Raw genomic sequence first — 26,781 nt, 5'->3', positions numbered from 1 at the left:
ATATATATATATTATTATTATTATTAAATATAAATTCGAATAAAATTTGGTGTTCAATAACATTTAATCTAAAATATTAATAACTATTAATTAAGAGTTGCCTAGACTAATTAGATTTAGGATCTCACGGTATTAAACAATTATGAGTTTAAAAATATTGGTAATTTTATTTATTTAACCATCCTTATTTATTTAAAAAAAAATAAATTTAGGTAAGATAAAATTATATACTAATTTATATAACGGAACTTTACACAATAAATGCTTATCGTAGATGGGTAATTATAACAAAATAAATCTGAAATCAGTCTATAAATTAATTACCATGAATGTAGAATATATTGTACAGTTACGTTTTACAGGAACATAAAGGTTTATTTAGATGTACAATATATTTTTTAAATATAAAACTTTCAAAATAATATTTAAAAATCAACAATTCTATATAAATGCAGGAAAAATCGTCGAGTTAAAATTTAATCTTTTAAAAAACACAATATAAAATTATAAATATTACTATACAGTATTAATTAATTAATAAGATGTAATACATAAATTAAAATAGTATTAAAACCAATTTCAACAAAAGGCAATAAGAATTAAAGAATTTTTATAACCGGTGTCAAACTAGAAGTAAATAAATGACTTTTTAAACTAACTAGAATTAAAGAAACTTAAGAATTGAATAATAACATTTTGGATATTTTAGTGAGTTTTGTGTAGAATTTTTTTTTTTTAAATTACCCGTACTTTATTTTAAATCTAGGAAAAATGGGAAGAGACCAAGAGGAAGTCCAAGGAAATGATGGTTAGACAATGCTAAGGAAAATTTATAAATATGGGTAAGGAAATAAAAAGGGGTGTAATGTAAAAGGGTTGGATAGATAGCACAAGATAAAAGCGGTCTATATTCATTGCCCAACCCAAGATACCGGATAAGAAGGAACTGGATAATTTTTTGATTTTTCATTTTCATTTAAAATATGGTTAGGCCTACAATAAATGAAGAGACTATGATTTCGTTAAGAAAAAAAAACGAGAAAAACCGTTAGGTTTTTGTAAAAGTAAGAAAAAGAATGGAAGGAACTTTATTAAATACTTCGCTTCTGAGCGTGAACTAAAGACAGCTTGGTATGCGAGAATATTTATTATTATTATTATTTATTTAACTCAAGTTTTCAACTAATTTTCTTTAGAATATTTTTAATAATAAAATAGTATCATGCTATACTACATTACATTAAATAAAAAATAATAATAATTACTAACAAATATAAAATATCTTCAACATTATTCACTAAAAACGTTTAATTTTATATTTTAAAAAAAATTGTCAACTTTTGTTATCCAAAATAGCTTACTATTAAACAAAGAGAGAAACCAACCTCTTTTGGTAAATAAAAAACACAAAAACATCGAAATCGATATATTTTGTAAAAGATAAGGCTATTAAACAATACAATATAAAATTATAAATATTATTATACAGTATTAATTAACAATATGTAATACAAAAATTAAAATAGTATAAAACCAATTTCAGCAAAAAGTAGTAAGCATTAAACAATATTTAAAACCGGTGTCAAACCAACAAAGAAACCAAAAACAAATAGCTTCTTAAATTAACTAGAATCAAACAAACTTAAAAATCGGATAACAGATTATTTTAATAACAGAATAGTTATTTTGAATAACAAAAAAAAACTGGATGGAATTATTCGTTAGAATTATACTTATCTTTTAATTCGTTTAGATAACTAAGCCATTCTTAGGCTAAGAAATTTTTTAATTAAACATTTTTCGTATAAAAAACCATTCTTTAATAACTATTTCTATTAAAAAAAAACCAAAAAAAACAGATAGCATGTATTACCAAAAAATATGAGAATTGTTCGTGATAAATTATAATGTAACTCTTATTTATTTTCAATTAGTAAGATTTGAAATGCTTACATAAAAGTATTTGAGTTATAAAAATATTAGGATTAAATTGATAAATAAATTATCTAAAGAGAATTAAGAGCACCAAACCAAGAAAGCTTACATATAAAATTTAATAATTCCATTATATAAACAACTGAATCATGTAATTCGCTCAGGGTATTTTACTAAAAAAAAGAAGGAACCATGTCAGATAACCAAGTTCAACATCGTATTCTAACGTGAAAAATGATATAAACGGTATAATATCAAAACAAAACGGAATAACTAAACGGAATGATAAAACGGAATAACAATGATGTAAAAACAAAATGTTAAAACATTGAATGTTGAACGCGTAACCTATTTTTATACTCGTAAGAACCTTAGCTCCATCAATTAAAGTAGTGTGCGGCTATAAACTGTTATTCATTCAAACTCTATTTGTACAAACTCAAATAAACGAAATCAAATATGAATATGGTTCATATGTTTTAATGTTAGTAAAAGTTGATGAAACTGTAAAATGAAGCTATATCTATCTACTGATAGTAAATAATATAGCAATTTATAATTATTTTGGCAAAGATATCTACTTTGTTAATGATAAAAATGAATCTTTTTACAGTTTTTTATTGTAATATATTAAATAAAGTTTAAATATTTTAAATAGATTTTAAAGATAGGGAATCTTGGCGAGCTGCATAAAACCAGTCATTTTACTGGTTTTATTCAATCATTTGACTGAAGTCAAAAAAAAAAATAAACAAATTTTAATAAAATAATAAGCTCAATATATTAATTAAACGAAATGGGTTTCGGAAGAGGCAGGTACAATATGGAGATCACAATGAAAAGGTGATATATAAGATATCTGATTCATTCTAGAACTGGTCTTAGTTATAAAGACATTTAAATCTTATTTAATATAGACAAAAATTAAAATTTCCTGGAGTATTTCCAACGTTAAATAACACGAAAAGAAGAAATAGGTTAAAGAGCAGGTGAATAGTTAGCTATAAGCTTCAATAGCTTTTTAAAAATAACTAATAATTTACCGATTAAAAAAACGAACATTAAAGAGTAAAATATAAGCCCCTTTTTTCATAGCTCTAACATTCATAGCTATTTATCTTATAATAAATATATAAGATGCCTTAATTCAAATCGTACAATAATGAACCCTTTTTCACACTGTAATTTTATCCATTCAAATAAATTTTCATTTGTTTTACTAGTTATTCCATTATTTAATTTTATGCACTATATTAGATTAAAAGCGGGATAATAAATATTAAATTGAGTCGGATTTGAAGTTTTATGTAGAATAAAAAATAGCTGGGATACCGGATATACAAAATGATTCAAGAGAAAAGGAAATGATTTAAGAACTGATTTTCGAGTTTAAAATAATGAAAACCATATATGTCCGAATAAGCTTTGTTATCGAATTACCGCTAGCGAAAAATTCCGCCCAGATTTCAGTTTCCCTGGTAAAAATATGTCATACTAAAATTTTTTAGGCGTTATATAAAGTGTAAACTTAATGATTTCTTATGATTTTATCCTGAAACATCAAATAAAACAAATTCTAGAACTGCATCTCCTGTATTTTTCATGATATCTAAAGTAAAAAGGTAAAATTTGGTGTAGAAAAAAACAGATTTTTTTTAGGTTTGAAGCACAATAAATTTGTTAAATGACTGATAAGTGAGGAAATTTTATTAGCAAAAGTTGTAGAGAATTTATTTCATAGAAGATTTGTATAATAAAGTCTATGAAAAAAAATCAAAATATGCAACATGTGAACTGTTAATATGCAACATGAACTGTTCACTCGCATTCTCATTACTACTTCTCTCATCAAGGAACGCGAAGTTGTTAGTTTGGAGATAGAAAGGAGTAGAAAAGTATATCAATGTCAATGATGAAATTTTTAAACATTTAATGCAAATTAATATTCTACAGTTAAACCAAGGTGAGTATTTTTTGCATAAGTAAATAAAAAATTTTTTGGGCTTCTCAAAATGTCTAAATTTATTCTACTAAAAACAACTGTTTTTAATTTGTACAAGTTCATAACATTTTTCTGTTAAGTTTTGTTTTTTAATAATAAAATTTGATTTTTTTGTTTTTTTATAGATTTTATTATATAAATTTTCTCAAAATTAAATTCACCGCAAGTTTTGGTAATAAAATTTACGCATTTATTAGTCATTTAACAAAGTTATTGTACTTCAAACATAAAACAATGTTTTTCGTCACCGAATTTTTCTGTATACATCCAGCGTAAAACAGAAAAATCATAAAAAATACAAGAGATACAGTTCTGGGATCTAATTTACTCTATTTTTCAGATTAAGAAACATAAAACGCCATGATGTTTTACTCTTATATAATGCCTTAAAAATTTCAATGTAACCTCATTTCACCGGGGGGACTAAAATCGGAGCGAAATTTTTCGTTAGCCGTAACTCGATAAGAAAGCATTTTCGGACATATGTTGGAATGGATGATTTTCCTTATTTAACGCTCTAAAATCAGTTCTTAAGTTAGTTGCCTTTCCTTCTGAATCACTCTATATACAGGATAAACAAACCCACGCATACATTTATTTTTGATCTAGTATCGAATGACAAAAACATATGATCATGAGGTGAACATTAAATCTTTTAGCTACAAATAGTCTCTGCATAATACTATATTATGTAACATGCTTATTTACGGATTTTGGGCTTCATAGCTCAGACTTAGGCTGGTTATTATAAAGCTTTATTTATACATATATATATATATTTAAATACATTGAAGTAATTTAAAAAATCTGATGTAGGCACTACATGACTTCCTTGTACGCCTATTAAATTACATATACACATTTTTAAAATGAAAAGTACATAAACTTTTATTTCATTAATAACTTTTGATATATCTTTTCACTTTATTATTATTATTATTATTATTGAATTATTATTTATCGTAAATATTTTTACAATCAGAGGTTAATAATTATTACTAAATCAACATATTTAAATAAAAAAAAAATTAAAAAAAAGGAGATGAAGTCTGATTTGAACTGATGTGCTTCCCCTTCTAAGATCCAAATATTTTATTTTGCTATAACTCTGGAACAATGAAACTAAGGACTATTTATGATATATCGTTGAAAAGCTCTCACTCAATAAGAGCTTATTACTGCAGTTAAGAAAAAGTCCAAAATCCAGATTTTTTTGGATTTTAGGATTTTTTTGGACACTTTTGGTTAAGTTGATTGTAATTAAAAAGGGAGGTGCACACCTAGATTTTACAACAGTTCTAAATCCAAAATTTCAACATCCTACGGCTAATCGTTTTTGAGTTATGCGATATACATACATACATTCACACGTACAGATGTCACGCCGAAACTAGTCAAAATGGATTCTGGGATTGTCAAAATGGATATTTCCGTTGAAATCTGAAAACCTACTTTTTCGGCATCGCAATACTTTCTTTACTTCGTACGAGGAAGTAAAAACAAAACAAAGTAAATTCATTATAATCGATATATTAATAAACGGATAAACAAGTTATCATAATTCAGTATAGTGAGACACAAATAAAAATAAAAAAAATAAAAATCCTATTGTTACTAAATGCCTCTACTAGTAAAGTAGGTATGAAATGAGTTACATTGTACTATTCATCTGAAATACATCTCCTTACTAGACTACTCTACTACTTCTAAATTATTTTTCGTAAAAACAAAAGGTAAAGAAAAAACGAATTCTATGAAATTATTCTTCAATAGTTACATTTCTATGTTAAAATATTTAAAAAAATATATTTTTCGAAAAAAAAAACATGTTTAGTTCCAAGTTGTACAGCCATATTAATTGCCTATATGTCAACTTTTCTTTTTTTTTAAAGAAAATTACATAAATAACTTCGTTAAAAATTGTGTAGCTAAATTTTATAAAAAAAAATTAACGTGGAAACAACATTAAAGGGTTTTATTTAAAAAAATTACAAATAATAAAAATAAAATAAGTGTGGATTTTATTATGAAATAAAGTAACTAAATATAGTATAGCATTTTTATGATTTCAGTAGCGTGTTAAATAATGAATCCGATTAAATCTATAAACTTAATTATTTCAGTTAGTGATATTCTTGAAAAGTTAATACGTTATTAGGACTTAATTACTGCTGATGTACACATTACAAAGGTTATATATAACTTAAGACTTTAATTAAATATATATTAATCTTTCAAACATATAATAAAAATAAAAAAAATTATATAATATTAAAAAAGTATGAATTTTTAAAAAATAACACAGTACTATAGGTTAATGTGTCTGGAAGCACTTTTCGAAATTCTCTACTGAATTATCAGATAAAAAATCAAAATTATTACTTATAACGCTAAAAGTAGACATTTTTATATTCTAATAAATTGATTCTATTTCTTGTCAAGATAATTCAAGCTTGTCTTCATGAAAAATCTCGATTTTTATTTTGCTTTGTCAACAATAGAATTTTTGTCTGATGATGAAACTGAGGAGCATGAAAACGTTTCCCTAATATTTTGACACATTACACTTTGAATATAATTTGGTGGTTTCTAAAAAAAAAAAATAATAAATAAAAAATAAAACAGAAAAAGGCAATAAATTGGTTTAAAGAAGTTAAGAGAGAAGAGATGGGAAAGAAAATAACAAAATTGAAGCTGTAGAAAATAGGAGTGAATATATAAATATGATAAAAAAAATAAAGAACACTAGGTTGAAGAAAAATCATCAAATCCGAATTTAAAATTGAGTACAGAAAGTAAGAAAGTACATGCACTTAGAATGAGAAGATATTAAAAAGAAAGGGAAAAGAAACAACAATAAAAGAAAAAAATCTTAATTACAAACATATCCTATGATACTAAATCGGTAATAAAATATGTATATATTTTACCTATAATAAAATAGGTAATCCTATGATACTAAAACGAGTTTAAAAAATAAATAAAATAAACATTATTTAAAATAATTCATATATTTAATTATCGTTCCAGGAATTTTAGTGTTTTATTTATTTGATAATAAAGAAGTTTTTGTTAAAAACAAATTGATTTACTTATATTTATAAGAATAAAATCCTTTTTTTTTTGTAACTAATAAATTACGGAAATATTGGAATAACAAAGTTTAGAACCAACGACTTAATATAGAAGAATTATAGTTTAAGAATCTATTATAACATTCAAAAAAGTTGAAAATAATGAAAATTTATTTACATTTTGCTATTGCACTAATTTAAAAATTGACCTTTCCTTAAGTATCAGTTTATACGTAATTATAATAATTCTATTTCGTTAAAAAATTTAAAGAAACTTCTGAATGTATTTCATAAATTTGTTTACTTTAAAAACAGTAAAACCATATTCTAATAATGTATATTTTACAGTCAAATTTACCTGTAAAAAATACAAAATTCTAAACTTTTTTTGTATATTAACTTAAAAAGTAAAATAAACAATTTTTATATTTTGTCTTAAATTTTATTTGTCTATCTGTACAGCATTCTAGAAAAAAAAGGTATTTTAAAAAGTTTCCAAACAATAAGTAAACAGATGTGCATCAAATGTTATAAAGTAAAGCAGCCTTATGTATACGATTGAAGCGGCTCTTTGTCACCGAGTAGCCAACGAAGCCTGTTGCAATATTAATAAAGTCAATTTATTTGGATTCCACCTTGGAAGGGTCTCCTCCCGATCCACATCTGACCTCTCATCAGGCGCAACGCCATTTCAAGGTCAAATTTCCTCTTTATCCTCTTGGGCTAACCGAATTTAAAATTCTAATAGCACGTTCGAATTTTAATACACACATTTATTTCTACTGCGGATAGGACATTTTTAACCGAGCTGTAGTTGTGTACATATATATATATATGTATGTATGTGTGTGTGCGTTGAAAGACGTTTAAAAAAAGGGAATCTCGGTTCTACTTCTTTGTCAGATTATCAATCTCAGGATGTTCAAAACAAAACTTTATTTACATACGGCATTGTCTTTAAGATGAAAATGGTCCGTAGACTTTGCATCGGACCGGACATTGATTGGGACTGATTGACAGTTGACTTCATGTCGCATAAACAAACGGAGACCATTAAAACTGACGTGTGTTCCGACCGTAGTTCAACTGATGCTAAAGTAATAAAAAAATGGATAATAATAATAATAATAGTTTATCCTTGTTTGAATAACGAACACCTTATTACTACTCCTAGTCTACTATTTAAATTAATATCAAATACAGTTCACCTTCGTTTACCGCACTGTACAATACGTAGTTTACTAATTGACAAGTTTGCGTGTTGCACTTAAATGCAGCAATGCATTCAGCATTTTGTTCATTTAAAATTGTTATTTAATCATTGTCCAGTACAAAGAGAAAAAAAATTTATCGACTAAGATTGATATCAGTATCAAAATTTTATTGATAAAATCTTTTATTAGAATTTTAAGTGACCTTATATTATTATATTTACGTTAACTTAAGATAGCAAGAAAAAAAAAATTGTTAAATAAAAGACTTAAAAAAAACAAATTCTTCAATATAATACATATGTATAAATGTATATTTTTACTTTCAATCCGTAATTTTACCAAACGAATCGATTAGCATTATATTTTCTGCACGGATAATTTTCTAGTGATTCACTAGCCAACAGTAAATTTCTTCTAAATAATTTAAATGAAAGATAGCTTGATGATATGTAAGCTGATTTCATTTTCATATTCAAAGTACTTTCAAGCAAAACCTCATCAAAAATAGTAGGAAAACTTTAAATAATAAAATATCACAATATCTAAGAAAACTTAGATCATCTTCAGCTACGTTCTCTTTAGATTGTTTCTTTGGATATTCTTATTTTTATCTCCCATGTAAACTAGATTCTTGTCATAAGAACTGCTTTGTTTTCTGTTGATAATTGAAGTAAAATTAAAAACAATAAAATCGACTATAAAAAATTGTCTCTTCAAAATTACGGAATAATAATTTTTTCGTAATAATGCAATTTAAAATTTTTCACAGATTTCAAACGATTAAATTTAAAGAAAAATTGAAAAAATATCACTATTTATATTTTAATGCCATTATTTTAAAGTCAATTTCTCTTATTTACTGTTATTACTTTTTTAACTTTTATTCTATAAACTGATAAAATTATAATTTTCAAGTATAATCAGTACAAATATTAACTAACGCATACAATTACTAGGACATATCTAAGTGTATTAAAAATTTAAAAAAACAATTTCTACTTTTTTCATGGAATTTTTAATTTTTCCTTAATAATAATAGTTTTCATTCCTTCCGAAAAATAAGGAAAAAGGAAATTCGTATATAAGGATATACGAAAAACTACGATTAATGGATTGTGGAATTAATATGTTAGCTTATTGAAAAGAGTATTTATTGAAAAATCTATCAATTTATCAAGAAAAAGTTTTATAAAACTGATTGACATTAAAATTAAGAAAATAAATCCAAATACAGATAAATTTTATGTTATAATTAATATTCGATAAATTAAATAATTTTACGTATATACATGAAGAATAATTATATAATTATTTTCAAATATATCACAAATGTATGACGTTACAGAATAATTTCATAACTGTTTTATTAAAATAATATCATCCTTTACGTTTTGACTAATCTCTAAAAAAAAAAAAAAAAACAGATTTTATTATGACTTATAACATTTTATTACATAAATATTATTTTCAAATTCTTATTCTATCATTATTTATTTGCATCAGTAATATTACAAAATAAAGAATGAATTTCTGTTTGTAAATAATATATACTATATACTTCATCCTAACAGTGTTGTAGGAACTGAGCTATATCAATAAGAACGATTCAATTTATTTGCACATATCATCAGAGCACTAAACATTCATGAGATTTACATTAATGCAAATAAAAAGAAAAATATCTTATTGATGTTTTAATAATGTACTGTAAGCGAAGCAGTGCAATATGCTAACAAAAATCAAAATCAAATTAGTTTTTAATAACTTAACTTAAGAAGGCTAGACATATGTAATAACAAAACTAGATCTGATGAATTAAATGTTTTGAATTAGCCCGTAAAATTACATTACGAAGGTCGGTTATCACGTGTAACCTAGTTTCTAATTGGTCACAAAAGAAAAACACGTGAATATATTGCTGAAAATATACTTCGAATTAATTACATTACAATGGTTCCTGAAATTAATTATATCATTAATTCACACACACACATTTATTTTTCCCCATAATAATTATCTCAAAGCTTATTACTTTATAAGATTATCTATAAAAAATGTTCACACTAAGAATAATTTGTTAATTTGTAAATAATTATTCAACGAATGTAAGGACAAAATTATAAAGTGAATATGACAAAATGCACTGGATTATATCAATCTATATATAATTATTTTAGTTAGATATTTGAAGTTATTCAACTAAATTCTACTAAATATTCATTACTAAATATTGGTTAAAAATTTTAAAAACTATTAATTTTTTATCTTAAACCAGCATTAAAAGAGTATTTTTGTCAAAATTTGTCCAATCTTTTAAGTTTTCTCTAAGCCTCATCTTTCCTTACTTTTCCTTCTAGAATAAGAATAAGGAATTCATAATTATCTTATTTCCATAGAGCTGTTCACCTTTACTCATTAAATATTTATATATAATCAATGATACTTACAATTACCTAAAGAACCGAATTATCTATATACTGAATACACTAAATTATCAACACAATATTTATTTATTATGTTAGAGTGAAGTGTATTTTTAAAGCTAGATTTTCCGTGGGGAAGATTGATAGGTCAGTGTCTATTCGAACCAATTAAATTAAACAATTTAAAAATAACAAGATATGTTTTTTGATTTTCACTAATTTTATTTAAACATGACAACTGTTTGATATACAGTACCTTCTTCAGATGTTACGTACAGAATATTAAAGCTTAATTTCTATTAATTTAAGTTTTAATCTTAAGAGATTTTTAAGTTTTTAAGATTTAACTTACATTTAGATATTATTAAGTTTTAATATTCTGTACGTAACATTTGAAGAAGGTACTGTATACTGAAATAGTTGTCATGTTTAAATAAAATTAGTGGAAATAAAAAAAAAAACATACTGGTTTTTATTTTTCAATGTTTAATATGGATTTTCATCAAGTAATGGCAACATCCACCGATTAGTTAAATTTAACAGTAACGACTTAACGGTGTTGACCCCGGCCACAGTTATATTGTAAGCTTTTCATTAATAATACATCCTGCCATGGCTATATTATTAATTATTGTATAAAATGCTTATAAATTGATATAATAAGGTCCAGATACTTTCATTACACGAACAAGGAACGCAGCTGTTGGATGAGTTAGTATTTTTGGTGTTTAAAGACCCAATCAAGTATTGATTGAGTGCATTGTCTAATTAAAGTTAGACATAGGAAGAGGTTTTGTGTTAGAGAAAGACGCCGGGATCGCGCTTCCCCGAATCGGTTAATTTGATAGTTGAGGGTTGAAAGTTATGGTACTTGGTCGTGGTTGGAAGAGGCCATACGAAGGCGTTAGCAGGTTGCGTAAATACACAGATGGAAATGTTTGCCGAAGAATTTAGATCGGTGGCATCCTGAAAGAGGCCTAAATGATGATTGTGTTATGTTATCAAGTTTAGAGGGTCTAAATGACGACCTCCGGTAAAACTCATCAGATCTATGAACGGAGGGGGTGGTGTAGCGACCGGGATCGCCACAAGGTGGGTGTCTTCCCCTACGAGGGTCAGGATGTTTACAAGTCCAGGCCAAGAAAGCTGCATTATGTATAGACATTTTTTGAGTATCATATGATCACTGTAAAGTGTAAAGAATCATCAATTTACCAAGTCATTAGTAAATTTAATTAAAATTTGCTGTCGCATTGTATAAAAGGTTAACTATTGTTGTACTTTTGAATAACATTTTATCAAAGTTATTTGTCCCTAGGTGTATGTGATAAGTTAATTTATATTTCTTATATGTAAAAAAAAAGTATTTAACAAAGAATAAGGGACATTTATAAAAAATAAGCTTTATAAAAAGGAAATTATTATTAATTACGAGAGGGCATAAAAATACAATGTGCAGATTAACAGTACAAAATAAAATTTAAACTTTAGTATAAAATGTTAAAATAATTAGGACTTAGTATTTGTCTATTTCCACCATATAGTTAACCAGAATTTTACTAATTTTGAGACCCTTAAACCTATTAAACGACAAACTATATTGAAAAACAATTTTTTAGTTTAATAAATTATACTTCTTTCGATAAAAATTAATCGAAAATAACCCTATGAATGACATCTTACATATTATCAATGCGAAAGTTTATCTATTGGCTACAGTATCACGCGAGAACCAATCGAACAATTGCTTTCAAATTTTCAGGGACATCTGTGTTATCCTAGGGAAGTTTTTAAGACACAGATTAAGGCCCTAGCCCTCTTGGGTTTAAGATATTAAAGACATTCATTAAAGAAAAAAATTAATTATTTTATTTCATTATTATATTTCTGTCATCATGGCAACAGAAATATAATGATGTAAAAGGATTCATTATTTTTTCTTAACTGAATATCACAAAAAAATTAATATCCTTACAACCATGAAGATAACGAAGGCGTCCAGGGGCGGAGCCCCATGGCTAGACGGTTGAGCAAGCAAAGCGAGCCCTTACCGACCATTACTTATAAACCAAATGATCCTATAATGATGCTACATAAATATATATAAAATAATAATAATAACGATTTAAATGATACAAACGTAAAGTATTACTTTTGAAAAAATAAATATAACAAAAGAAATTAGTACCAAGAAAATATATAAATGTATAAGAACAATGATAAACTGAAAAAAAAAAAACATTTAAAAATGTATTCAGGCTTCATTGAGACTATAAAATGCCGACTGACTTTTTTCTTCACAACAAAAAATAATTAAATCCAAAGTGTACGGTTTATTTAGTTCAATGTTGAATCAAATAATAACACACACAAAAAAAAACTGAATAGTTTATATAAACGTAATTTTTTTAGTTTTTATTCTTTACACATCTCACGTAATGTCTATGTTGCTGCTGCACAGTTGAAAGAAAAAAAAATTTAGAAAGACGTAATTACAGGACAACGATGACGACGTGAGGAATTAAATATTTGTAGTTAGTAATCAGTAGTGGAATAGTAGCTATAAGAAAGATAAAGATAGAAAGAGAAAAAGAAAAGGATAGAAAGAAATATAATAAGAAAATACTAATGGTGGGGGGTGATTAACTTTTACCTTCATTAATGTACAATTACTGGCCGGAACGAATCTTATAATCATTATTACTGAAGAAGAGTTTTCAGAAAATCATTTGGTAAAAACCAGTGGAAAGGCAGTGGGCTCCACCCTACAAACGGAGGAGGGGCTTTATATAAAGAACCTACGTGCTTTGGTCACACCTGAAGAGGTCCACAAATGACACCCCCTTCTACTATTAAGTTAGACCCTGTTGCTTTAACCGTAGGAGAGGAGAATAATCTCTTACGTTTAACCTAGCTTCTATGACTCCATTCATCATTTGGAAGGATTGAATTAAATTAACAAAATAATTATTTTCGTTCAGCACAAAAAATAAAATAAACTTCTTTACCAATTTCAGCTCTAACGTTCAGTAAAACTGTTATATACTATACTAATATATAGTTAAGAATAGAATAAGATTATTTACTATTTATTACAAAAGATAAATATTCTTTAAAAAAAAAGAAAAAACAACAAAAACAGCAGACAGATATTCCTCAACTAATATCCTATTAGAGTAAGATTTTTATGTTCGTTTATGTTCAATAACTTCATGCCCTTTCATAAAGATTTAAAGTATTGCATATTTAAAACAATATTATATTTTTAATTTTTTAACTTAAGTTTTTTTTACACAATTAGTTCACTTTTAAGTTACAAATGCTCAACCATTTTTGCTTTAATTAATATACTTTATAAATTCCTACTCTTGAACTATAACTACACTACTCAGTTAATTAGTAACATAGCGAAAAGATTTATTTATCAAAAATTCTTAAATCAGTATGACGAAATACGATTAAAATTTTTGAAGAAAAAAAAATTAAGTTGAATGGACTCGTAGAATATTTTTTGGGATATATAAGGTAACACTTTATTATATCATATTAGTGGTACTTATTTTGAAGTGATTAAAAAACCTATTAATACGTGATAAAACGTAATATTTTTTATACGTTATTTTTTCCTAATTTAATCCCTTATTGTTAAATTTAATGAGTTTATACATTTTCATAAACGTACATTATGTTAAGATCTTAATTTTTTATTTGTTACATGTAAAAATTGAATCTTCCTGTTAATCATATTTTATTTGAACGTACGTATGACTATTTGTTTACATGAGGTGATTTATAAAATTTGATTCTGTGATTTTTGATTTGATTCTGTGGTTTATAAAATTTGACAGGTTTTACTTACAAATAAAAATAATGCACGCAATATCAATATCATCTTATAGAAACATACAATTTCAATAATTAAACATCTTCATTACAGTTGAAAATAGAAAAGGATAAAAGGCTTTCTTCGCTTTCTTCGATCGGAGTCCCTGAGAAGGAAAGATTAGAAGCTTTTGAAATGTGGGAATTTGTAACATTCTATAGGCGAATGTTAAAAATCAGATGGGTGGATACAGTGGCAAATGAAGAGGTGTTGCGGCAAATTGATGAAGAAAGAAGCATTTGGAAAAAATATAGTTAAAAGAAGAAACAGACTTATAGGCCACATATTAAGGCATCCAGGAATAGTCGTTTTAATATTAAAGGGACAGGTAGAAGGAAAAAATTGTGCAGGCAGTTAACGTTTGGAATATGTAAAACAAATCGTTAGGGATGTAGGATGTAGGGGGTATACCGAAGTGAAACAACTAGCATTAGATAGGGAATCTTGGAGAGCTGCGTCACATCAGTCCAATGACCGAAGACAAAAAAAAATTAAACAGAATATAAAATTAGTTTATGCATTGTTTTAGGAATAACCTAAAAAAGCTATTTAATCAAATTTTTGAAGCAAGATAAAATTTCTGAATAAATAAAAAATACATTTAATCTTGGTATCAACTAAACGTTCACTTGACACTTTTTACGTTACATTTTTTAAACTACTTACAATAATATAATTTATTAAAGAGAAACTATCTATTTAAATCTTTTTATCCATACACGCTTATTATATTTAATTTTTTTCACAACTTTTGAACCTATCAAATAATTCATATTGTTCCAAATTATTATTATTATAAAAACGAGCAAACTGGCAACAAAGAAAACGAAAAAAATTATAATTTTTTTATATCTATCTATTATATAAAAAAAATGAATCGAATTATTATGGAATACAGTGGAAATAATCGCTTTTGTTCATTTATTGTATAAACCTAAGATGAGGCTCGTAAAAAGAACAAAATTTGAAATAGGAAAATTATGATTTTAGTGGAAGGATAAAAAACTATCAATACAATAACCGATAGAGAATAATGAATAACTAAGCGTGACTAATAATAACGTAGAATTTTTTTATTTTATATAAACGCTCACGCATAAAAAAATTAGATATATACCATAAAACATATTGTAACCACAAATTTATGAAAATTTTATTTTATTTATTAATAAAATAAGGAAATTTAGATTTTTAGAACGATTCCAGGTAATGTAAAGTTAATCTTATACACTCTATTTTAAAGTGGATCGAATGCAAGAATACGATGTTTTTATAAAACTTCCCTGAAAAATATTTTTCAAAAGTTTAGTACGTTTAGTTATTCGAATAAGACTACCTGCGATATGTTTTTAATTTTTAAACTACTAGAATTATCAGTACTTTATTTCAAGTATAATATTGTTATAAATGTAACTGTTGAAAATAAACCGTCATTTTAGAACCTAAAATTTTGTATTTATTTTTGAATTTATTAGAAAAAAACGTTCGTAATTCTCTGCTCAATTGTTAAATAAATTTTTGCCGTAATGTATATAGTTGTATATCTCAAAATATCATTTTTATATACAATCAACAGCTTTTAAATTAGTATATTAGGTTAAGTAATTGATTAAAATGATGTTATACATGTATAGATATATAGAAACCCGGGAGGCTGGGAACCATCTGCGTGCTTACTTCTCAAATATAGGCGTTTTGGCATCGAGCTCCGGTTAGTTGAGATATTCGCTGATAGGATGAGATGGATGTATGGGTAACTCTGTGGTGGAGCTGCGGTGTGGGTGGATGTAGGCATTGATCTCGCACCCGAAAACAGACCAAAACAGAGAGAGGGTATGATTTCATTAGAAGCTTATTAAATTTGTGAATCTGTTTTTTTATTCTTAAGTACATCAACAGGAGTTTGAGTAAATTGAATTGTAGGACAAAATTGTCGTTGTTGCGATCAATACTTGTTTGTTGGTATGAGGATAGTATTTTTGGTGTTTAAAGACTCAATCAAATAATGATTTGAGTGCATAGTCAGTTGAAGTTAGATATAGGAAGAATTTTCGTGTGAAACCTTGTGTGTTAGAAAAATGCGCGGGTATTTCACTACCACGAATCGGATAATTTGATAGTTGAGGATTATAAGATGTGGCAGGTGGTCGTGATTTGGAAAAAGCCATACCAAGGCGATAGTAGGTTGTGTAAATAAATTGATGGAAATGTCTGCCGAGGAATTTGCTTCGGTAGCATCCTGGTAGTGGTCAGACTGTGTTGTGTTGGTAAGTTTTGGGGGTCTAAAAGACGACTTCCAGTAAAGTTCATCAGGAGTAGAAACGGAGGGATGGTGTGGCGACCGGGATCGTCACAAGGGAAATGTCTTCTTCCCCAACGGGGGTCAGAATGATTAAGAGGCACCTTATTATTACCGAATACTATTACCATCTGAAAAACCAAAACACTGCATATTTCAACACTTGAAATGTTGACTGTTATTTTATGTTAAGAAAAGCTTGTTATGTTTTGTATTGCAATATAACTAGCATATTAGTAACGTAGAATAAAATATCAACTGCTGGCAATACAAATAAAAAACGCAAAACGCAAATCCTTAGTGTAAATTTAAAAAAAAAAACCTGATGAATTTTTTATTAAAAAAATGGAATCAATGCATTTTAAGTTTATGTTAATAATATTGGAAAACAATTTTACCTTTGATTTAAAACCGAAGAAAGCATTGCCCGAATAGTAATGGAATTTAACTGAGTGGATACTTAATTGCTATAGAGATAAGTACAGTAATTATTTCTTGTTTTATTAATACCAGCTCCAAGGTCATCTCCAGGAATGTTATTCCATCATCACGTTTATGCCGCTGTAATTGTTGCCCTAATTATACTTATAATATGATTTAATAGAAAGAAAAAGAAATAGAATGTAAAGAAATAAAGAGAGAGAACGCAAGAAAAATAGGTAGATTAGATAGTCGGTGGGGTAGGGAGAGGAAAGAAGCAACATTCACATATAATATACGTACGTAGTTTCTAATTTTAGTTAATAACAAAATAATTAATAATAATTATTACCTTCCAAAATTCAATCCGTCTTTTCCGTATAGATGTATTTATTGTACATTAAAAAATGAATTCTAATTTGTATTTACAAATATGTACGTGATTTAATTATATAAAAGTAATTAGTATTAAAAAAAATTATCAAAAAATTGTTTTTAGATGTTATTAACAATGATTATTTACTAATACTTAAAAAAAACGAAATTCTTTACATGAGTAGTTTAGGATATTGATTTAACGTTTATAAAGTCACGGTTTGGTATCTCAATTTCGGTTATCCAATTATGCTATCTATTCTGTATATTTCTCAACAAACAAAGATAAATAAAAAAAATATAAAACTGTTATTTAATTTTTTTTTATAATAGTGTTATAACAAAATTATGGAGAATTTTTACAAATTTTATAAATGGAAGAAAACTTTCTCATTAATCAGAAATTTCGATAAAATATCTTATAATTAACTATGCATTATAGTACAAAAGCAGATTTTTTGGCATGTTATATGACTACAACTTCACAGCCGAACAAGATGGAGCGAATATCTCTTCTTCACAAGAATATAGTTGGATATGGTCTTTACCATATTACTTGCTTTAGTTACATTATCTATGAAATAACTTTTTAACATGTTCACGAAGTTCATCCTCTGGTACATATTGCAATTTTTTATGATTCTACGTGCAAGTAGAATATTTAAGAACCTGCAAAAGATTTACAGGAAGACCAGTTCGGTGTTAAAACATGATAAATATATACGAATATTGTTTAATAAAATCAAGAGTTATTTTTCTATTTAAAATGAATTGAACGCGAAGGAAAGAAATAATAGCTTAAGTAAAAAAAAAAACAAAGAATTTCAGAACGCATAAATAAATTAAAAGATCCAAAGAAATAAATTTAAAATATAAAAATAGTCTATTAAAAGATCCAAAGAAATTAAATTTAAAATATAAAAAAGTCTATTAAAAGACCCAAAGAAATAAATTTAAAATATAAAAAAAAATCTGATAATATTTATCCTGGTAGTAAACAGGACTGGCGGTAAATTCCAGTTAAAACTAGAAATGACGAAAAAACAAACTTCTTTGCTAATAGTTTCGGGTTGATTATTTGTAAACTGTTTTTTATTAAAATATTTCATCAAACTACCCGTAATCATAAAGTGTAATTAATATAAAAATACATAATAAAAACATCCTCTACCAGTATTATATAACAAAAGAAAAAATAAAACGTTCGAGCGATTTTTACTATTTACACAATCATCAGAAATATAGGTTATTTAATACTAATCGAAGTAAATTAAATGGAATAGGATGAATAAAAATTACAAGACACGATTTCTACAACAAAAAACTTCAATAATAAATTTATTATAACTTAAAGTAAAATTTATTTAAATAAATAATATATTTTAAAATTTAAGCAATACTATGACTCACAAAATAAGCAAAAAAAGTACAATTAACAACAGGAATCGGTGAATTTTAAAAGAAAAACCAAATTTAAAATCATATTTAAAAAAAAAATCCAATTTGAATGTTGAAAAATAATCACATTTTCGAATAAAATTATAAAAAAAACCAAAACGAATTGTTTTATAAGAGAAGGGATAAATTACTTTATTGATTTACATTATCATCGTTTTTCTTCTGAATATGATGCGTGTAAATCAAGTGAAGTACAAGAGGTATCAATCAACTTTAAGGTTTTCTTAAAAGCTTTTTTTAAGAGTAATGATGTACGTTGTACAGCCAGTACTGGTGGTGTACAGAGTGAAAGTGTTAAACATAGTTCTGAATGAATATCACCAACACAATGGGGTTTTGTATACTTTTATATAACTATACTCTTAATTTAATGAACAAGACAACGGAAACTATTTCACCCTTCGTTTCCCTTGGTAAGTCTGTTTTTTATTCTTTATAGTAGCTATAATTTTTAGGAGTGACATATGACTGGCTCTAAAACAGGTTGTACACAGTTATAAGATAATTAATAAAATTATTTAATTCATACATTTGTGTAGGTTGCATCTCCATAAAAATATTTTAATTTTACTAGGAATATAATTTTTATAACTTGAGAAAACAGTGTTGTAGTACAGCTTTTTTGTATGTCACATATGTAAGCGTAGTTAATCTCCCACGTTTTCCTTTTTCTATTTAATCATGGAAATGAAATGTCAGCCTGTCTCGATTTATCGCACGCATATTTCTAAATTCTGTAAATTACTGTAAGCAGTTAAAGAGTAAAAGAATATAACTAAGTAATAATAGTTGAAGTGTAATGCTCTACTGAGTGTAACTAATCGGGAAAATTTATCATTTTTGCTTATATTTGTTCCTTATATTAAGTATATGACATCTGTTTTTTTCTTTTATTATTTCTTTTTTTTATTAATTTACATATTTTTATTTTATATCACTATATTTCACTAAATATATAATCAATAGAATGATTATGCATTATTTTATGATAACTGGATAAAAAAAAATACGGTTACAGAAAATTTAATCCACTATCGTTATTTCAAACCTTTCAAACATTCATTAAATAAAAAAACACTCACACATACATATATAAGTATATAGTGTTTGAGATTTTTCACACACTCTTGGCAGATTGAATTGAATTCTGTGGCCTCGACACGGCTGTTTATCGAATCGATTATAATCTAATAATATAAACTACAAGATATAGCTAAGACCCTCTCTTTCGTCCAACGTCCAACCCGGTTGGGATATCCTTTGCAGTGACGGAGACTGCACGGTGCCAGTCAGATAGTCACATTCCTCTTTAGACTCTCCCATGCCTGCCTGATCTTTTCTAATTGACTCTATTTCACTTAGTCACCCTCCTCCCTCTACTAATCTTACCTCACCTATTCTATCACACAATCGTCTTTTCGTTCATATTTTTTTTCTTTTTATATTTCATCTCTTCTTCGTCTTCTCCACCTTTCCTCTCCAACCATATATTCTTATTCAACATTACTGTATCACTCGTTTATTTTTTAATGGGGACATCACAACGATACATCAAATCAAACATTTTTAATCATTGCTAGGTTAATAATTCGTATATAATTCTACCCGATTATTGAAAGAGAAAAAATAATAGGAATACGTTAAGACAGTATTTCAAATAAATAATAAAAAAAATAATAATTAAGGTTAAAGAGACATATTCAAATTTAATCTGTGAACATAATTTTAATCTGGCAAAAAAAATTTCTAACCAGTTGATGTAATCGTCAGTAATCTAGATATTAATTCAATAAACTTGAGTTTAAATCCATGCCAAACTTTTGTATTTTTCATCATAACATTTTTTTTCTTATTTTAGAAAAACGTTGTAAAACATTCTATTTAATAACATCGCTCATATTTTGCATAACTTTATTGAAATCTATTTATAAATGTACAATAAATTTGATCACCTATCAATCCAAATGCTATAGTACATTTTTTTAAAAATTATAAATCTTTTTACATCGGAAATTATTTTGAAGTCCTCTTTACCTAATAGATATTTTAAATCAAATAATTGTTGTATTGGGATCCGAGTTTCAAAATTTAATATTAAGTACATCATCAATTCCATATTTCATTTATTATTATTATTTTTATTATTACTACTTTTTTTTAAATATTATTTTCATAAAAAAATTTTGATAACTTTTTTCTTTTTTTTTTAATAATTCTGTTTAACAATTTATTTAATAATACTAGGTAGAAAAAAAAATGTTTATATAACCGCTCCTAAACAAAAATATATGTATAAAAGTTACACGTATGTATATTAAAAAAAACATTTCTTGCCATACCATTACAAACATTTCTACATAAATTCTTGAAAATACATCAAACGTTCTTTATATTCTAATTGGTTTTGTATTTAATGCGGCAATGCATTACAAATACCAGGATTAGCCAGATTTTAAGTGATGATATGCCATAATAAATAGATAAATGCAATTTTTACTTCAATTCGGCTAATAATTAAACTTTCTACTACTTTAATTTAAATTTTTTTATTGAGTTGAACAGGGGGAAGAATCTGTACTATAAATATATATATATATGTGTATGTGTGTGTGTTTTCATATCATTAATACACTGCTTGCCTATAAATATATATTTTTTTCTGATGTAATTTCATTATTAATCAGCATATCTTCATCCAACGTACTGCTTAGGATTATACGCGATGATAATTCGGTTGGTTTTTTAATATAAAAATAAAAAAAATAATATAAATGAAAATCCTTTTTCTGAAGCTAAAAAATACTGAAAATACAAGAAATTCAAACGCTAACACACAAATTATAATTTTATATATTTTTTTAACCGATATTTCGAAAAAAAATAAATACGTACGGTATTACTTTCGATCACACGGTGGGATTGGGGATTGAAAATGAATTTTCTTACGTTTTGAGGTATGAAGAATACGAAAATATGATTCACTTAAAATGTAATTTCCTTATTTATATATAGGCCTATGTGTAAAATTTGTGGTTCGAATATTTCCAAACTGCTAGATCAATTTCATTTTGATTTAGATAGGCTGTAGTACTGTATCTAAAATAGTGGGTGTGAAAATTTGATGAATCGTTCTTATGTTACGCTCAATTTAAGGTAGACAGCAGACAACATAACCTCAAATTGAGGTTATGCATTTCGCTTATGCAGCGAGTCACAGTGGTTAGTGAACTGAAACTTGATGGTTGTGTGTAGGCTCTAATCGTTAATTGAACGTATGTAGAACGTTGTATTCTGAAAATCAGTGTGTTTCTGATCGGATAATAGTGAGGTCGTCGAAAACGAAAAGTCAGCCTTCTTGCCCAGAACTATGCATGAGTTTTTTTAAATTTACATTCATATTTGATCATACAAAAAAAGATTATTTAACAAAAGAAAGAAATGTATTTATAACCAGTTATAATCAAACATTTTTGTAAAAATATTTTCTTTTATTTTTTATTATTTTATTATGTCGTAAATAATACAATTAATAATATACTAATTACACTATTAAAGATACAAAGGTAACTGAATTTCCACAGCTTGTCTGTACTTCTATTAATTTCATTATATATTAATACTAGGATTAAAATTTCAAAAACATTTTAACATATAATTTCTTCAATGTATCTTTAAAATTTTAGCTTAGCTTGATTTCAATTTCATTTATTTTAATTCTAAAAAAATAGGATTTAGCACGGTAAATATATTGATTGTAAATTAAAATACAAATTCTTTTACGCGTTTATAAATTTGGGTTTTTCAATTGACAAGAACAGTTTATTAATTATAAATTTAAAAAATTGAGAAAATTAAAAAACAAAATTGTGCTTACTTAAGAAAGAACATAGTCTACAAGTATTTAAAACAATACAACATCCTTTATAGTAAAACAATATAAATTTATAAAAAAAATTAAGTTCTCATAAGAAAATAAAATGTTAATTCTTACAATATCACACTAATAAAAAAAAACCACATTATTCTGATTATATTAAATAGCTAGCTGTTAAGGTAACTCTGTTAAAAATTTACCGTTGTTTAACTATTAAAAATATAATTCTTTTAAATAAAGAAAAAAAACAATTATGAGAATATAAGTGCAAGAAAGGTAGATATAAAATAGAATGAGAAGAAGAAACAAATTGTTTATGATTGTACTTTTAATAGATAATGAGAATATTAAGTACTTTCCCACGCAGCAATGTTCACTAAATTCTGTTTAAATGTACAAAAAATGTAATTAATACTAATTATTAAAAATATAATTAAAATCGAGTATATTATTTTGTATAATCCATTAAGAAATATGAAAGACAGAATGAATTTTTCGTTCACGAACTCAACAGAAAAGTAATTAGTATAGAAACGGATTAATCTTAGCTGGAGATAATTAGATTTATCATTAACTAACTGCTATGTGATAAGATAAAAAATCCTTCATTTTCCTTAAAATACAATTATAGAGACGGTAAGTTATTATTACTTTGGTATATTTACGTACAGAAATATTTCTTCTATTAAATTTAAAATTAATGATAATTTTTTTCTTTGAATCTTATAAATCTTTATGAAATTCCATTTAAATAAATTCAATGAAATTTTTTATAGAATATTCTACAATTACTGTTGCGATAGAGCTCAAATTAGCTCAAACCATGTTACCTATACCAAAATATAATATACATTTTTTTCCGAGAAATACTACGTTCCGTAAACTTTTATTTCGAACATATGATTTAGTTTGACAAAAGTGTTTTGGAAAAACAACCTTTTTCAGGCGTGTCATGATGATCTTATAGATTGATTATACGCTAAAAATTTAAATAATACGTGACCTATTAAATATATATATATATATATATAAGCATGTCGTAAGTAATTAAAAATCAACGCCTAACAAAAACTACTGAAGATAAATTGATGAAAATTTATATACACGTTCCTTTTACGGTGTAAGTGCACATTAAGAAAGGATGTTTTGAAATTCCTAGTTTAATGGGTTAAAATAGAGTAATAGTGATGAAGATATCAACTTGATTTTTTTGGTGTGTGTAATCTTCATGTAAATATTCAAAAAGAAATTTAAAAAAATTCTGAAACTCTGAGTTCAAAGGGTTAAAATAGATTTTCAATTTTTTTTCAAACCCGACTATTTTTTGAATTTCTTGATAACAAATGATCATATCCCTTGATCGCAACGGGAAATGCAAGTAATCATATCATGCGAGTGAAGCCGCGACGAGGATGCTGGTTTATTATGTATATATAATATTTTATTATATTTAATATTTTGAAATACGAGTATATTTTCCATTTAATTATATAATTATATGATATCATTTTAACTGAGCTTAACTCAAGAACGACTCGACAAATTTTCATAAAATTCCCACATACATAACTTCAGATACACTACTACAATATATAAAAATTTTAATGATGGAGTAGTTTTGGAAATTTTTGGGACACAAATTTTATACATAAGCCTATATATATATATTTAAGGAAATTTTAAGTGAATGTATTTTCGAACTCCTATTACCTCAAAACGTAAAGAAAATTCAATTTCATCCCCCCAATCCAACTGTGCGACCAAAAGTAATACAGTACTTTTCTTCGAATTTTTTATTTTGATTTTCTTTTTTCGGTTATGTGATTTTTTGACTTGTAACTTCAAAAGTTGAAGTTACTTTTATATTTAACTATCTGATTTTTTTTTTATTAATCTCTGTTTTAATTTTTAATATATGTGTCTATATTTCTACGAGATACATTAAAAATAATAATTATCAAAACTATGAGATAAACCCGAATCCATCCATTTTAGTTTGATGTTTTTTATTATTTTAAAATCATTTTTTAATAAAACGGAGTATTTAGATTTTAAATGATTTCAGATTTAGATTTTTATTTTTTTTCAATTCTTGAACAAATCGGTTTGTGTACAGTAATAACTAGATTTGTTCTAATCGGATCTACTTCATATTTCCCGTATATTTTTAATTTACTTTTATTAATTAATGTATTTTAAATATGTTCTATTTAAGTATAAATGATTTTATTATTTAACAAATAAAAGATTAGTACTTAAATTTAATAATAATTAAAAGGTCATTAAAATGTGTCTGAACGACTTTCTCAAAAATATTGTCAAAAGTATAGTATAAGACTTTAAAACAACCAGATAAATAAATATTAAAAGGTTCTCTATAAAAAAATAGCTTGCTTATATAACATTATTTTATTTTAAAAGAATAACCAGACATCAAGAACTTAAACCTACCTTACAATTTAAAACGCATTATTTTAATAAAATTAATCTGTGTTATATTTTATTATATAAAAAAATCTGCATTGAAAACTATAAATATGTGTAAAATGTATTATATAAAAAAGCTATAAAAATTAATTTTTCTGATAAATTATGTCATGATATAGAAGCATTTAAATAAAAAATTAATGTTTTTAATGATATTGTATTTAATAAAAAATACGAAAAAAATTTAATAACGACACGAAAATTTTAATGAAGTAATAAAATGCAGGCCTGCAACTATTGTACATATATTTTATATTGTTTAATTTATATTAAACTAATATTTACACAGACATACACTCATGCCTGACATACGTCAGGCGTAAATAGTCTCTGAGAGTGAGAGAAAGAGATAATTTTCATATATCATGAAAGGTAAGAGAATTAGATTTTCTTGAACGTGAGTATTATAAAAAATTGTAAAATGAATATTATCTTTAAAAATTAAATATGGTATTCATGATAATTTTTTTAAATGAATTTTTCATTAAATAAATATTTTATTCTGAGTGGTACATAATTATATGTTATACAGATCATTTCAGGAGTAGGTGCGCTACACTATGAGTAAGAAAAAGGGACTGCCTTAAAATTTTTTTGGACACATCATGTAAAAAAGTGACAAATTTTTTAATCCTTATTAAAAATTCATTAGTGCAATTCACAAAATATGCAATTAATTTTTAAAAAAATTGAAAATTCAAACTCATAATAATATATAAATTAAAAAAATGTGTCTAATTTGTACATATTAAATGAAAATACAGAAAATTCAGAGTTTTTTAATTATTATTATTTAAATCCTCATCGCTATAACTTCTATAAAAAAATGATTTAAGTAAATTGATGGAAATTTCTTATACATTGGTCGGTTATTGATTTAAAAAAGGCAACAAAAACATAAGTTCTTCCTTGTATGCTGAATTATTAAAAAAAATAGCTTTTCATCTTTGGTTTAATAAAGGTAGAAATTGTTATTTATTTTACGAATAAGAAACTATTTTTTGCCTTAGCAAAAAAGATTAAAAAGATAAAAGAAACAGGCAGAACAATAAAATAGCTTTTTTTTTGTATTTAAAAGTAAATTTGCTTGGTGCGCACGGAACTCTTGTCAGAATGAAAATATCTTACAGTTCTTAAGAGTCTTTTTTGGATTTCAAGTGATATTTACAATAAATTATATATAAACAGTTACTCTTTTCATAAGTAAATATTTCAAAACGTATTAATTAATGTATTCTTAATTTGCATTGCTCTTAATAACAGGAAATAGGTACATTGCGGTCAGAAGATTTTACGCACCATTAATTATTGATAAAATAAAATGGAAAGATTAATAA

The sequence above is a fragment of the Lycorma delicatula genome, chromosome 6 (assembly GCF_047948215.1).
Source record: "Lycorma delicatula isolate Av1 chromosome 6, ASM4794821v1, whole genome shotgun sequence".
Lineage (NCBI taxonomy): Eukaryota > Metazoa > Arthropoda > Insecta > Hemiptera > Fulgoridae > Lycorma > Lycorma delicatula.
This window is presented reverse-complemented; position numbering follows the sequence as displayed.